Below are 14,874 nucleotides of genomic sequence, written 5' to 3'. Positions count from 1 at the left end.
CAGTTAGGCAGGAGCTGACCACAGAAGCTGGGACACAGAGGGAGGGCCTGTCCCCAGGACCTGGTACCACAGGGGTGGCTCAGACACTGCCCAGGATGACAGCAGAAGATCAGGGTGGGGAGGGGGAGAAGAACCCTGGCTCCCACCCTCTAATCTCTAACCGGCTCTTCACATTGGCCAAGGATAACAGGAAGTCGGTTGGCAAGAGAGCCTGGGAGATGTCGTTTGGCCAGAGTCAACCCTTAACACAGAGAAGGATAAAGAAAGAGCAGGGGACAGATCTGAGTTGAACAGGCAAATGGCAGAGCCAAGCCTCAACTTCTTTATTCATTTAGGAATGCATATATATGATTATATATATGCATATGCATATATGCATATATACGCACTGGACACTATTCTAAGATTTTTACAAAGATGAACTCATTTAATAAGCATATGTAAAGAATAAACAGTAGGCACTCAGTAAATGCTGCCTGCCCTTGTTGACGGGGCTGCTGTTGGCAAACACGCTTGAAAGGGCTCAGTCTTGCAGCGATTCTGGGATTTTCCTGTCTCAGACTCCAAGACCTCCACCCTCAGCCTGGCCTTTTTGGGCCCAGGGAGCCGGAACCCAGGCCCCCAGGCTCTCCCCTGCAGAGAGCAGGGAGGAAGGGCAGAGGAAGAGGGCCCTGGAGCCCCAGCCCCCTCGGAGCCGCTCCCTCTCTGCCCCGGGCTCCACGGGGAGCCGGGGCTCCCTTTCCGCGCCTGTCAGTCAAACCCGGCTGCTTGGAAGTTCAAGCGTGGCCAAAAGGAAGCAGATTTCAAAACACACCTCTGCTTGCCCCGCTTCCCTTCCCCACCCCCTCATGGCTGTTGCTCCAGGCTCCCCGGGGGCTCCCTTGCCCCTGGCCTGTCCCAGGCAGAGCTGAAACCAGAAGGGTCTGGGGCAGAGGCCAGGGGTGGGTTGTGGGGAGGGAGTGGGAGGCACCAGCCTTGGTCTCACGCCCGTCTGGGGGCTGCTCCTGGTGGGTGGAGAAGAAATCTAAGGCAGGTCCGGGGCCAAAGCTGCTCTTCTTCAGTGAGGAGGGGATGGCAGGAGAAAGGGGCCTGACCCTGAAAATCAGTGAGTCTGGGATTTGCTGTTTTTATTTATTACTCCACCCCTGCACTAGCACAAGCCTTGGCTTCTAGAAGATTCTCCATAAGTATCTGTTGAATAAATGAATGAATGAGTGAATTCCCACTAAGGAGAAGTTGGCTCAACTTTGACACTGAAGGTAAAGCAGGGTGTCAGGCTGGAGGGCCTCCATCCCCACTGCCCTCCAAGAACCAAAGTCTTCCTCTCAGCAGGGATGTCTGGGTCCGAGCACTTGGACACCACCCTGACTGTCGCCTTCTAGCTGTGTGACATTGAACAAGTCTCAGCTTTCCTCACCTCTAAAGTGGGGAGAGACGTCTCCGCTCCAGAGCGTGCTGGGAGGCCTGAACTGAAAGAGTCCCTGAAAATAAATCCTATCACAGGCCTCTGTGTGCAATAAGAGACTTCACAGACACCCGTGACCACTGGAAATTAGAGAATGAGCTTGAATGTCTTCCTGAGAGAGTGTCAATAGCATTAATATCATGGCCAGGGGCACTAAAACATAGCTGTTGCTTCTTGTAATTTTTCTGCTACAGCAGATGGAAGTGAAGTGAAGCAATGCCCAGTCACGGAGGCCAATTCTGGAACGAACGCCTTGACGCGATGGTGGGAGTTTGCCTTTCCTGGTTGGTTTGTTAGGTTTTTTTATTCGTTTTCTCCCCTCACACTCCCTCCCCTGCTCAAAGCCCAACCATAAACGCAGTGACAGCCAGGACCACACTGTTCCCTTTATTGCAGCGTTGTTTTCCATTTGGAAAATCTCTCTCCAGAATGTGCTTGAAATTTTGAAGTGAGTTAATGTATCGATGATGTCTTTATTGTCAGGACACTTCCTGAATTAGAAATAAAAGGCTCTGCTGAATTCAATAAAACGACATGGGGGAAAAATGTTCCTTTCCCAGGATGAAAGCCCTCCTCTTGTGGCTAGCTTGGGGGTAGGGGCTAGGAGTGGGGACAAGCGTTCTGAAGCCTGGAGCTTCCCCTGAAAGCAAAGGAGAAATCCCTGCCCTCCCAGGAGCAAAGAGCAGGACCAGTGGGTGCCCAAGGTCTGGGCCCATCTCTGGCCCTCTCCTGGCCTTCTTAGTCCCCAACAGCCCCAGCCTGACCCTCCCCTGGGCCCCCCAGTCCTGTGAGTCACCCAACAGCATGGGGCAGGCCCTCCCCTCTGCAAAACCGTGAGGAGACAAACCCTGCCCTCAAGCCCTCTTCTCTTTTCCAGACCCCATCAGGCTGTGCCCTCATCCCCATGGCCCCAGTGTCGTCCCCCGCCGCTACCTTATTGATCTTTTGAGTCTGAAGCCTGTCTATGATTCATTAGAAGAGGCAGACAGAAAGGCGGACTGGAAAGGCAAAGCCTTGGGCTCCCACAGATCTGGACTTTTGTCTCCTTAGTCTCTCAGTTGCTGTGTGACTTTGAGCAAGTGACCTTACCTCTCTGTGCTTCAGTTCCCCAGCAGTGATGGAAACACCCAGCACAGGGCCTGGTAGCTAAGGCTGCTACTTATTCACTTCCCTACAGTCCTGTTATCACTAAGGAAGAAGTAAGTTGGAGGAGAAGGAGCATATGGGGTATATTGGCAATAGGAGGGGTGGAGCAACAAAAGTTTCCTCTCAAGGGGAAACAAAAGAAGGGGGATGGGGCTTCCCTGGTGGCGCAGTGGTTGAGAGTCCGCCTGCCGATGCCGGGGACACGGGTTCGTGCCCCGGTCCGGGAAGATCCCACATGCCGTGGAGCAGCTGGGCCCGTGAGCCATGGCCGCTGAGCCTGCGCGTCCGGAGCCTGTGCTCCGCAACGGGAGAGGCCACAACAGTGAGAGGCCCGCAACCCTTATTCTATGAGGCTCAGAGAAGTTAAGTTACTTGCCCAAGGTCACACAGCTAACAGAAGAGACTCAGATTCATACCTGGGTCCATCAGACTCCCAGCTCATGCTTAGCTTATTCCATCCTTGAGAATACCTCCCCAGAAGCCATGTACAACTTCCAAGGTAGAATGTGGGGATCCATGAGTAGGTGGAGAAGAGGAAGGCCCTCAGGTCAGAATCCTGCGGTGAAGGAGGGAGGGGCAGGGAGAGGAGCAGGGCAGAGGCCCTGCAGCAGTCACCGTCCCTCTGGCAGCCCTTGTTGTACGTGATGGGAGTGGCCGCTTTCGCCTGTGCTGGTCATGTTCTGGGCAGTGCCACTCTTCCCTGAGAAAAACCCCAGCTGTTCCGGGAACATCTTGTTGACTCAGACACCTGAGTAGACTCTGCTTCCCAGGGCCCCAGCACTTCCGATTTCATTTTGCATTTCCTATTGATGGATTTGCCCATACATCCTGACGCCTGCCACTTTGAGTCTCTGATGTCCCGCTTCCCCGTTGCCATCTTAGGCCAAGTGCCTGGGGGTCCAGGACCTAGAAACAGGAAGCTGGGGAGAGTGAACCATCTCCTCTGCACTGGGTAGGGCTCCCATAGTTTGGTACTCCTGCTGAGGAGGAGGCGATTGGCTGGATGGGGTGGGAGTCCCAGGCACCCCTGACCTGCCTTATCCTTAGGACCAGCCATGGGTCAGGCCGAGGGGCCTGGACTGGGGGCAGGGAGGGGACGCTTGGACCCCTCAGCCAAGGACAAGGGAAGGTTCTGGTCTCAGCACTCAGCACCACTTTCTTTCACCCCAGGCACCCTGGGAAGGAACCCAAGACATCAAATCCGTTTGCTATGAGTCCACCCAAATGTTGTGTTCCTTGAAGGAATGACTGGCCCTCTCTGTGCCTTGTCTCCCCTATGGGAAAAGGTGGGAGGGATGACACCCTTCCCCATACCCGCTTTGGGACTGTAGGACCCTCCAGCTTCACGCTCCTCATCTTTCACCTATAATACAGCTACATCCTGAGTCCACTGCCCTCCGGCAACCCAGCTTTGTTGTCCAGGAAACTTCCAGCTTACCTAAGGAAGCCATCCTATGTTCACTGAGGCCCCTTCCTCCCCGAAGCCTCCCTCCCCAGCCCTGGGACAAAGCCAGCTCAACTGCCTCCAGCTGGGCACCTCGGGCAGTGTGTCTCCTGCTCCTCATGTGTGTAACAGCAGTGACCACCCCTTGTGCCCTGGGTTGTTTGGGATCTGATCTGAGCTGCTACGGGCTGAGTCACCCCTCTTCCTGCCCAGTCATGCCCAGTGCTGACCAAGAGTCAAGAGACCTGCCTTTGGTTTCAAACCTGGTCACCAAGTTGCTGTGTGACCTGGGGGACATAACCCCACATCGTTGTGCCTTGATTGCCCCATCTGAGCAGTGAACATGCCCCTTCTCTCCATCCCCCCCACCTCTCCCGTTGTCCAGCTGCTCAAGGACTCAACACCCAGAGGGCTTCAGCGGCTGCGGCCTCGGGGGGAGCAGCTCAGCTGGTCTGGCCTGGAAGCCCATGGAGGGCCAGGAGGTGGGGTGAGGCCACAATGCTGCAGCCCCCCAGCCCGCCCCCGTCCAGAGCACTCCCACAGGCACATCTGCAGCCCCATCTGGAGCAGCCAGGCCCCACACGCACACGTGGTCCAGCAGCCAGATCACCGGCACACCCCCCACCCCACCTGGCAGCCTTTCCTGCCACCCCCGGATTTGTACCCATAATCTGCATATTTAACAGTTCACCACATTGCAGACCAAACCGTAAATCCTTCTCAGGCAGGGCCCTGGGAAAGAGTCCCCACGCTTCCGTAGAGCCCCGAGGCCTGGCTTCTGAGACCCCGTTCCCCAAGTCTTCAGGCCTGGAGGGGGTGTGAGCTCTGTCCTCAGGTGTCCCCGGGCCTCCAGAGGCTGAGCCAGGCAGCTAAGAAATCAGAATAATCAAAATAATTGGAGGAGGAATCAAAGGGAAATAAGAACTAGTTCATTCAACTTTCAGGTTGCTGACTGAGACAGACTAGGCAGTACCTTTCTCCCCATTCGGCAGAGGGATAAACTGAGGCTCAGGTTCTGTCCTGAGTCATTCAGGGCCAACTCAGCTACAATGCCAGGATGACCTGTCATATCTCACTTGGCCAACGCAAGGGAATTTCCAATTCTTGAGTCTGGAAGCTGCCAGGAGCAAGGAGCAGAACATAGAGTATGGGATCCACGCACTTGGCCTCCAATCCCCACTCAGTTTTGGGGTCATGGCAATGGGCTTGAGCCCCCTGAGACTCTTTCCACCACCCTGTTACTCCTGAGCTCTCTCCAGCCTCCTGATTCAGCCTCCCAGCCTCTCACTTCTCCAGCCCCAACCCCAAAGGGTCAGGACCTTTTAGCGTCACTGATTCTCCTCAAATAAATAGGAATGGACAGCCTTAGAAAGTTGTTACCAAGAAATGTGCACAGCAAACATCCTGGTGCTCTTAACCCATCAATGAACCTGACCCTTACCTTAAAGTATCGGGCATTAGCATTTTCTGAGCTCCATCTATGGCCCCGATGCTACAGTGAGCACTCTAGGAGGACTTTCTCACGTAGTCCTGATGTCAGCCCTCTGGAGGAGGAGGAAGGAGATGAAGATGATAAAGAAGATGGTGCTGGTGAGTGGCAGGGGCCAGGCTCCAAGCTAGAGCTGTCCGATGCAGGGCTTGAGCCTTCGTCTCCACACTAGAGCCCACGGCTGTGGGCGCCCTCGGGAAGAAGGAATCACCCACATCCTGCTCTTCACTGCTCCCTGCAACCCAGGCTGCCCCACGAAGCACACATCTCTCTCTAGATCCCAAAGGGTGCACCTCCCTCCCTATTTTCAGCACCAGCATCCCCACTGCTTCTCTGTACTGGGGCATCTACCTGCAGAGATTTATGTCAACAGGTGATCTCCACAGCCTGCCTCTGCTGCCCTGGGCTTGGTACCTCTCCCCAGCAGCACTGGGTACTCATCAGGGAAGGATTTGGGGTTCAAGGTCTTCTAGTCTCTTTTCTATTCATGCATCTAACATGTGCCTCCTGCCAGGCACTGTTCTGGTGATGGAGATAAAGTCATTTTAAAAATGTCCTCAGGGGCTTCCCTGGTGCTGCAAGTGGTTGAGAGTCCGCCTGTCGATGCAGGGGACGTGGGTTCGTGCCCCAGTCCGGGAAGATCCCACATGCCGCGGAGTGGCTAGGCCCGTGAGCCATGGCCGTTGAGCCTGTGCGTCCGGAGCCTGTGCTCCGCAACGGGAGAGGCCACAACAGTGAGAGGTCCGCTTACCACGAAAAAAAAAAAAAAATGTCCTCAGTCCTTTTATCTTCAGCACAAGCTGCCCCCAGCCCCACCTCCCTTAAGTGTCCACTGACAGATGAAATAGAGAATCTAGAAGGAAAAGGCACACCTGGAAGCAGAACCAGGGTGTAAGTGCTCACCTTGCCATTAACTCATTCTGTGACCTTGAATGAGTAACTCGGGCTCTGGGCCTCAGCTTCCCCATCTGTCAAATGGGAGACCTGGACTCCAGCAATCACACAGTCTTGGTCACTCCTGTCTCTCCTTCCCAGATTTTGCTGCATCCGCCTACCACCTGTAACTCTATTAACTGAATATTATTCTTGAAATAAATGTACTTTTTCTAATTAAGTGGATTTATTTTAGAAGGGAATTTTAAATCACTTCTGCAAATGGAAAAACTCAGTATCGTTTGCCGTAAGAAAAAAAAAGGTAACCAGAAAAATAAATTCAATGAAGGGAAAATAGTGTTATTAGCCTCACTGGAAACTGTTCCCTGCCGAGGGCTGTGGTCCCAACGTTCCACTCTCTCTCCTACCCATTCAGCTGATGACTGTTCCAGAAGCTCCTTCCATGCGCCAGGCACTGTTCTGGTGCTGGAATAAAGCAATTAAAAAGAAATAGATAAAGTCCCTGCTTGCATGGAGCTCATGCCCTAGTGGAGGGAAACAGGAAATAAGTAAAATAAATGCAGTATGGTAGAGGCACATGCTGTGGAAGAAAAGAAAGCAGATGAAGGACATGTCACTACCTTACTGAGGGTTGGGGAGGGTCTCAATGTGAATTTGAGCAAAGCTCTGAAAGGAGCCAAGGCAGAGCCACGTGGGTCTTTAAGAAAAGAGCATACAGGGCTTCCCCGGTGGCGCAGTGGTTGATAATCCGCCTGCCAGTGCAGGGGACACAAGTTCGATCCCTGATCCGGGAAGATCCCGCATGCTGCAGGGCAGCTAAGCCCGTGCGCCACAACTACTGAACCTGTACTCTAGAGCCCACGAGCCACAACTACTGAGCCCACGAGCCACAACTACTGAGCCCATGTGCCACAATTACTGAAGCCTGCACGCTTAGAGCCCATGCTCTACAACAAGAGAAGCCACCACGGTGAGAAGCCTGCAAACCACAATGAAGAGTAGCCCCCACTCGCTTCAACCAGAGAAAAGCCCACGTGCAGCAACGAAGACCCAACACAACCAGAAAAAATAAATAAATAAAATAAAATAATAAAATAAATAAATTTATTAAAAAAAAAAAAAGAGCATCCAGATTAGAGAGAGCAGCAAGTGCAAAATCCCTGAGGCAGGAGTGTTCCCCTGTATCTGAGGAACCTTGTAGCCGAGTGAGCTGGCGGAAGGGTCATTAAGGTAGCAGGGAGGCTGCTGTTAGCTGGGGAAGTTGAGAATATCGAAGGGGTGTTAAAGATGGAGGAGCAGCAAACTGAGACCTCCTCATGGGTTTCATCAGAAGGAGGAAAAGAAGTAAAGAGAACAAACAGCTCTCTGGTTCTGCGACTCAATGCTATGTACTGTTGGGTCTTTGTAGCCTTTTAAAGTCATCCTCTGGAACTCCAGGGATGGCCCACCAGGGCACACATCCCAACTGCCCAGGGAGCTCACCTCAGGGCAATCTGGGTTCTTTCCTGCTCACATGGTCCATTATTCTTCATGTTTCCAGGCTGGACACCAAGCTCAGAAGGTGGTCTACAGATGCCCAGCAGGCTTCCCTTCCAACTCATATTTCTATGTCTGCACTTTGTATCTCCTACGTTCCTGGACAGCCTGCTCCCAGACTTCCTCATTCCAAGCAAGGCATCTGGAGATGCTCTCTGTCCCAGAGACCTGTGGCCAGGCCACCAAGCCGAGCACTCACATGATAACATGGATAGCCCTGGACCAGGGAGGCCCTTCCTTGGCTAATCCTAGCAGCAAACCCAGAAGGACATATGTTACTTTCCCTGACTGCAGAGGCTCCTGGGTGAGAAGAGAGGCTCAAGGGTATGAGGTGCGGGGTTTCTGAGGGTGAGCCGAACCCGCAGTTATGGCTGGGCATGGGGCCCTGGCTCAGTGGGGCTGCCAGGGCTGGAGAAGTCAAAGAAATCAAAGCCCAGAGCCAGGAAAAAGAGGCAGACACAGTTCTGCATCACGGGCATACAAGCTGATGGGGAGGTGAGAGGCAAGAGACAGGACACAATGATTTTAGATGGTAAGAGCTGTGAGGAAAAGACATGGTGGCATGAGCTTTGGGGAGTGGCAGGGCCACCTTTGGGTCCCTAAAGATGCCTCTCTGAGAAGGGACATTTGAGCTGGCACCTGGATGATGTGACTCTCTGGAGGAAGGGTACTCCAGGCAATGGGAACAGCCAGTGCAAGGGTCCTGGGGCAGGTACAAATCTCTCACTAGAGTGAAGGCCAGTGCAGCTGGAACATGGCGAGCTGTGTGGGGAAGGACCAGTTGACATGGGTGAGGAGGGCAGGGCCAGGACACACTGGGTGAGTCTGGGTAAGGAGTTCGGCAGGTTGTATCAGGATGGGATCTTCCTCTTCAACAGATGGCTCTGGATGCTGGCTGAGAACGGACTGGACGGCACACTACAGGAAGCAGGGTGGCAACCGGAGTTGTCCGGGTGAGACGGTCTAGTATCTGGGCTGGAGGCAGGGCAGATGGGATGCAGGGTCCGATCGGGCATCCATTTGCTGGGAGGGTGGATAGAAGTTTTGAATGGACCTGCCTGTGCTCTGTGGACAGATGTCCTGGGGAGCAACTCAAGGACGGGGCCCGGTCTTACAGGACTTTATGCCCCTTCGGAGGCCACGCCCTGTGGGTAGGTAAGCAAATAACCCGCAGAGCATGGGTAACTCCTAAAATGTCCTCGAGATGGGCCAGGAGGAGCAGTGAGGGCGGGGGCGGGGCTGGGCCGTGACCTCAGCAGGCCCGGGAAGCTGGGCTCACCCCAGCTCTGGGGAGTCAGGAGCGTCCAGGGAGCTGCGGCGGGCCAGGCCTGGCCTGGACTTGATTAGCTGCCGGGAGGGGAGGGCGAGGATGTTGACCTTCAGAGGCGGGCCGGCGTCCCAGTGGCCCCGGCACCTGGCCTGGCACCCACAGACATCCGGCCCCTCTCAAGCAGACCTGGGAGAAGCTCTAGGGTGAGGGGCAGAGGTGGGGCACAGGTTGGCAGGGAGGATCTGGCTCAGACCTGGGGGTCTGGGGACCTGGCTTCCAGCCCCAGCTCTGTCCCCAGGCCCTGGTGACCTTGCACTAGTCCCTACTCACTTCTCGATCCCTTTCCCCTCTAAAAAAGTGATGGATGAAGCTGGTGGCCCCCTTCCAGGGGCTCCCTTCCAAACCTCACATTCCCTAGGCCTGAGAATGTGGGGAAAGTTCGGGGGGGATGAGAAGTCTCAGGGGTGGGGGAGGGGGGAGGCTTGGCTGTGGGAGGACAGCTAGGTGACTGGGAGAGGAGGACCTGCAGAGTCATCAAGCTGCACTTGGAGGGGACCTTAGGGGATGCTCAGGGTGAGTGCAGGGGAGGGGGTCAGAGGGCTCACAGCTCCTCTCCTGGCCCCTCCAGACCCTGACGGTGTTGCTTTATCTCCTTCCACAGGGGAATGTGGCTTGAAGCAGCTTCTACTGCTAAAGATCAGCTTGCAAACTGCTGACCTAGGCCCATCCCATTTCACAGATAGAACGGCCCAGAGAGGGAAAGGGACTGGCTTGAGTCACACAGCAAAGAAGGCTGAAGGGACTGAGGTAAGAGAGGAGCATCCACGCCACCTCCCTTATCCCCCTAACACTAGCATGGTTGCGTCTCAAGAAAGATCTTTAGTCTACCCAGGTGGGCTCATGCAGGCACAGAAGAGTCACCCAGAGGTGTACCCAGGCCATTGGCTCTTCTGACATCTTTGGGCAACCCAATCCCATTTATTCTTCATTATTTGTCCCTTCCTCCTCAGAACTCCAGGCTGGTAAATTTTTCACTTCATTCCACTCAGAGAGGTGGGATAAGGTGGGAAGGTCTGCAAATGCCCCCGGCTTCCCTGGCAAATGCAGGGGAAACCTAAAAACAAGCAAGGAAACAAGAAAGCAAATCAAATCCTTATCGACTATCCAGTAGGGCCTGGATAGGATACCTATGTCCAGACGTGGCATTATTGCCCCCACTTGGCAGATGAGGAAACTGAGGCTTAGAGGGGTGAAGGGACTGTCTTGGTGTTCCCAGCTGGGACCAGAACCCAGGCCTTGGGACTCTACAGCGCATGAGGCTTGCTATGGTGAGGCTTTTCACGCCTCTCCCAGTGTCTTCCCCTGGGTGCTGAACAACTCCCTTCTTGCCCATCCACTGGGCCAGCAGCATCTTCGGGTGTCACTTGCCCTTGCATGAGCCTGGACCACAGTGGCAAGGCCCAGAAGACCCCATTTCAGAGACAAGGGCGACTCCTGGTGGCAGTTCATGAGTATGGCATGCTGCTAAATGCTTTGGGAGTAGCCCGGGAAGATGCCAGGGCACTTTCACTCTCTCCTTTCCCCAGACCCTCAGTGTGCCTGTATAGAAGGCCTGCTCTGTGCCAGGCATAGTCCAAGGTGTTAGGGACACAAAGCCAAATGTGATCTTTTCCTTCAAGAAACCTCCAGCATGAGAGAAGTTTCCCTCAAGAAACTTCAAGCATATAATATTGTTATAGAATAATAATTGCAATGCAAAGCATGAAAACCAAATTTTCACATATTTTTTCCTCTTAATCAGGGAAAATTAAATCCTACACGGAAGTGTAATTTACAGTAATATCCAACACTACTGGACATTTACTACAGGCCAGGAACTGTCCTAAGTGCTTTACCTGAACAAACTCATTTAATCCTCCCAACAACCTTAGGAGGCAGGCACTGTCATCAGCTCCATTTTCAGATAGTAAGTATATTACTAGCAACATGTGATATCATGTACATGGTAAGAATATTAACTCCATTTGCAAACGAGTGATCAGAGAAGCGGAGTAACCTGGCCAGGGTCACACAGCTTGTGAGATGCAGAGTCAGGATTTGAATTCAGGCAGGATGGCTCTAGACGCCTTGACCTTCATCTCAATGTCACACTGCCTCTGTGTATAGGTTACACAAGTGAGGCTTCTCTGGCTGAAAGGAAGGGGGGTGGCTGAGGAGTCATGCTTGTTCAGCCCATCCCTCACCTCCTCTGGACACCCAAGGGGTCATCAACAGCTGTTGACCTCAGTGTGGAAATCAGTGCACACCTCACATGGAGATGTTGATAGATTTTAAGCACAGAAGAGGAACAATTAGATTTGCATGTTGTAATGATTACTCCAAGGTGGGCTGTGGACAAAAAATACTGCCTGCCATTCCAGTAAACCACGAATGTTGCCTGCCATCAAGCCACCAGCCACTGCAGCCTCCCCCAGTGGTGTGCCCTGAGGGGAATTCAAGATGAAGAAAAACAGGATACTGGCCCTAGATAGTTAAGATGCATATCTAAGGAATAATTTCATTGAACTCAGACTCTTGCATCTTCCCATACATAGAAAAGCACTAAAATCATTAACTTGAGATGTCTGGTTTTTTATGATTAGCAGTAATCTTTTTTTTTTGCTCTTGTCACTTTTATTTTATTTTTATTTTTTAATTAGTTTCTGCTTTATAACAAGGTGAATCAGTTATACATATACATCTGTTCCCATATCCCTTCCCTCTTGAGTCTCCCTCCCTCCCACCCTCCCTATCCCACCCCTCCAGGTGGTCACAAAGCACCGAGCTGATCTCCCTGTGCTATGCGCCTGCTTCCCACTATCTATCTACCTTACATTTGGTCATCGGATGAATGGATAAAGAAGATGTGGTGCATATATACAATGGAATATTACTCAGCCATAAAAAGAAACGAAATTGAGCTATTTGTAATGAGGTGGATAGACCTAGAGTCTGTCATACAGAGTGAAGTAAGTCAGAAAGAGAAAGACAAATACCGTATGCTAACACATATATATGGAACTTAAGAAAAAAAATGTCATGAAGAATCTAGGGTTAAAACAGGAATAAAGACACAGACCTACTTGAGAATGGACTTGAGGATATGGGGAGGGGGAAGGGTAAGCTGTGACAAAGCGAGAGAGAGGCATGGACATATATGCAGTAATCTTTTAATATTTGACTACATTGGTTTTTTTTTTTTTTTTTTTTTTTTTTTTTTTTTGCGTTATGTGGGCCTCTCACTGTTGTGGCCTCTCCCACTGCGGAGCACAGGCTCCGGATGCGCAGGCCCAGCGGCCATGGCTCACGGGCCCAGCCGCTCCGCAGCATATGGGATCCTCCCAGACCGGGGCACGAACCCGTATCCCCTGCATCGGCAGGCGGACTCTCAACCACTGCGCCACCAGGGAGGCCCTACATTGTTTTTTTTCAGCAAAAACTCCTATATATCCTGTCTCCTCCCTTATCTCTTGGGAACAGTTCCTCAGAGCTAGCCGAGAGGCTCTTTCCCAGGCTACAGTCCTCAGTAAGGTCTCCGAATAAAACCTAACTTGCAACTTTTAGGTGTGCATTTTTCTTCAGTTGACAGGACCAAGGGGCTCAGGACTGGAGTCTGTGATCAGAGTTAAGGGGCTGAACTGGGCCAGCAGCCACGGAAGCAGAGGGCAGGAGGGGAGAGGTGAAAAAGTGATTGGTCTTCACCATGGAGAACATATGGCCACAAGCCTAGTTTTTAATTTACTTGGAGTTTGGGGGCGGGATATGTTTCTAGTTTGCCTCAGGAGCCAATCAATTCACTCAAAAGTATTTATAGAATCACTGCTATGTGTCAGCCATTGTTCTAGACGCTGAGGATATAGTGGGAAACCAGAATGCATTGTTGGCTTTGATTTGCTAATATTTCGTTGATAATTTTTGCATCTATGTTCATGAGGGATATTGGTCTGTAGTCTTCTTTTCTTGTAATGTCTTTGTTTTTTGGTGTTAAGGTAATGCTGGCTTCATAGAGTGAGTTAGGGATTAGTCCCTTTACTTCTATTAATATCTTCTTTTATTTATGATGAAACTTAGAACACAAGTGTATATGAAAATGTGCCTACTACAAGGACAATGTTAAAATCAAATGTTTGTCTACCCAAGCCAGTAATTGTGACCTTGGGATAGTTCCTCCGTTTCTCTCTTCTCTTTCCTCATTTGTAAACTAGCATTGATCATAATAAACATATCTTACCGATAGGCCTGTTTTAAGTGTCAAATAAATTACAGCATGTTAAAGGCTTAAGCACAGCCCCAGGACATGGGGAAGACTCATTCATATTAGATATCATTATGACCAGGTCTTTAATTTTACATATAGAAGTGTGCCTCAGTATAAATATCTCATCCATGCCTAAAGTATCAGACTGTAAATTTTGCATGAGGGACTACATTCTTCTTTTTCTCAGTGCAAAAAATAATAATGCAAACAATGCACTCTTAACCTAGTCAAAATTCCCAACTGATTACCCAAATATCATGTAAACATATATAATAATCGACTAAGGATTTCTGCATAACATGAAGCAGCTAAAACACCAACTGTCTAAATACTCAACCTCTGTTGGACTCATGAGCGGGTCTGTTTGTCCTCAGGGTGCACGCTGTGTAGATACGAAGCTCGGGCTCCTTGGTGGATGAAGGCTGCAGGCTGCCACGCAACCATTTCTCTAGGTTTTTCAAAAGCACCCCATCACGCTTCAGGAAATGCGGTAATGCATTCCAGAACCAATAACGTCTTTATCTTTACTTTCTTGCACATAAAAAAAAAAAAATGTGTAGTAGCTGGAGGCACACGAATGGGCAAATGCACCGTCTCATACGCTCATTTCCTCCATTGCCAAGCTTTTCTATTAAGTAGATTAGATATTCCAGGTCTCCGGACTCACCTTCTTTCTTCGCAGGCTTTTTCCCTTTCGTAGGAAGCATTTACACTTCATAACGTGGGGAAGACGACAGTGTCGGCTCACGGCCCGTTACACAGTGTAGACACTGGACGTGGATCTCCGGGAAGAACCGCTGGGATGCTGCCGCCGCTCCCACAATCTTTGTACCGGATCCACCCGCGGTGTAAATGTCTTTACGCCATGTTCCCGCAGAATCATTAGAGCAGGATTTCGTTCTTTAGTCAGAGAGTGAATTTTGGGTAAATATTTTTTTCAGGTCCTTTTGAGAGAGAGAGTGTGTGTGTGTGTGTGTCACCCTTTCTTCAGAAGAAGTCTTTTTGTGATATATACAAAACAGTTGAGCGCAGAGCTGCCCGAGGAACGGGGTAGTGGAGCCCGAAGCCCCGCCCCTGGAACCACCCTAGTGGACTCCACGCACGTCCACAAAGATATGAAGATATACATCACTGCAAAGCTTGAAGAGCACTGAACCAGATTATTTTCATATTTACAGCACTGCAGTGACTCGATTTTGTGCTCACTTGTTAGAGCTTTTCTCAACTGGGCTTTTTACAGATATAATTTCTCTTTTCCTTTATATCATGACCTCCATCATTTTTGCGTTTGTTGACAATGTCTGCTCTTGTGATTGCCGGCTGCTCCTGGGGA

This window comes from Mesoplodon densirostris, chromosome 7, assembly GCF_025265405.1.
Source record: "Mesoplodon densirostris isolate mMesDen1 chromosome 7, mMesDen1 primary haplotype, whole genome shotgun sequence".
Classification (NCBI taxonomy): domain Eukaryota; kingdom Metazoa; phylum Chordata; class Mammalia; order Artiodactyla; family Ziphiidae; genus Mesoplodon; species Mesoplodon densirostris.
This window is presented reverse-complemented; position numbering follows the sequence as displayed.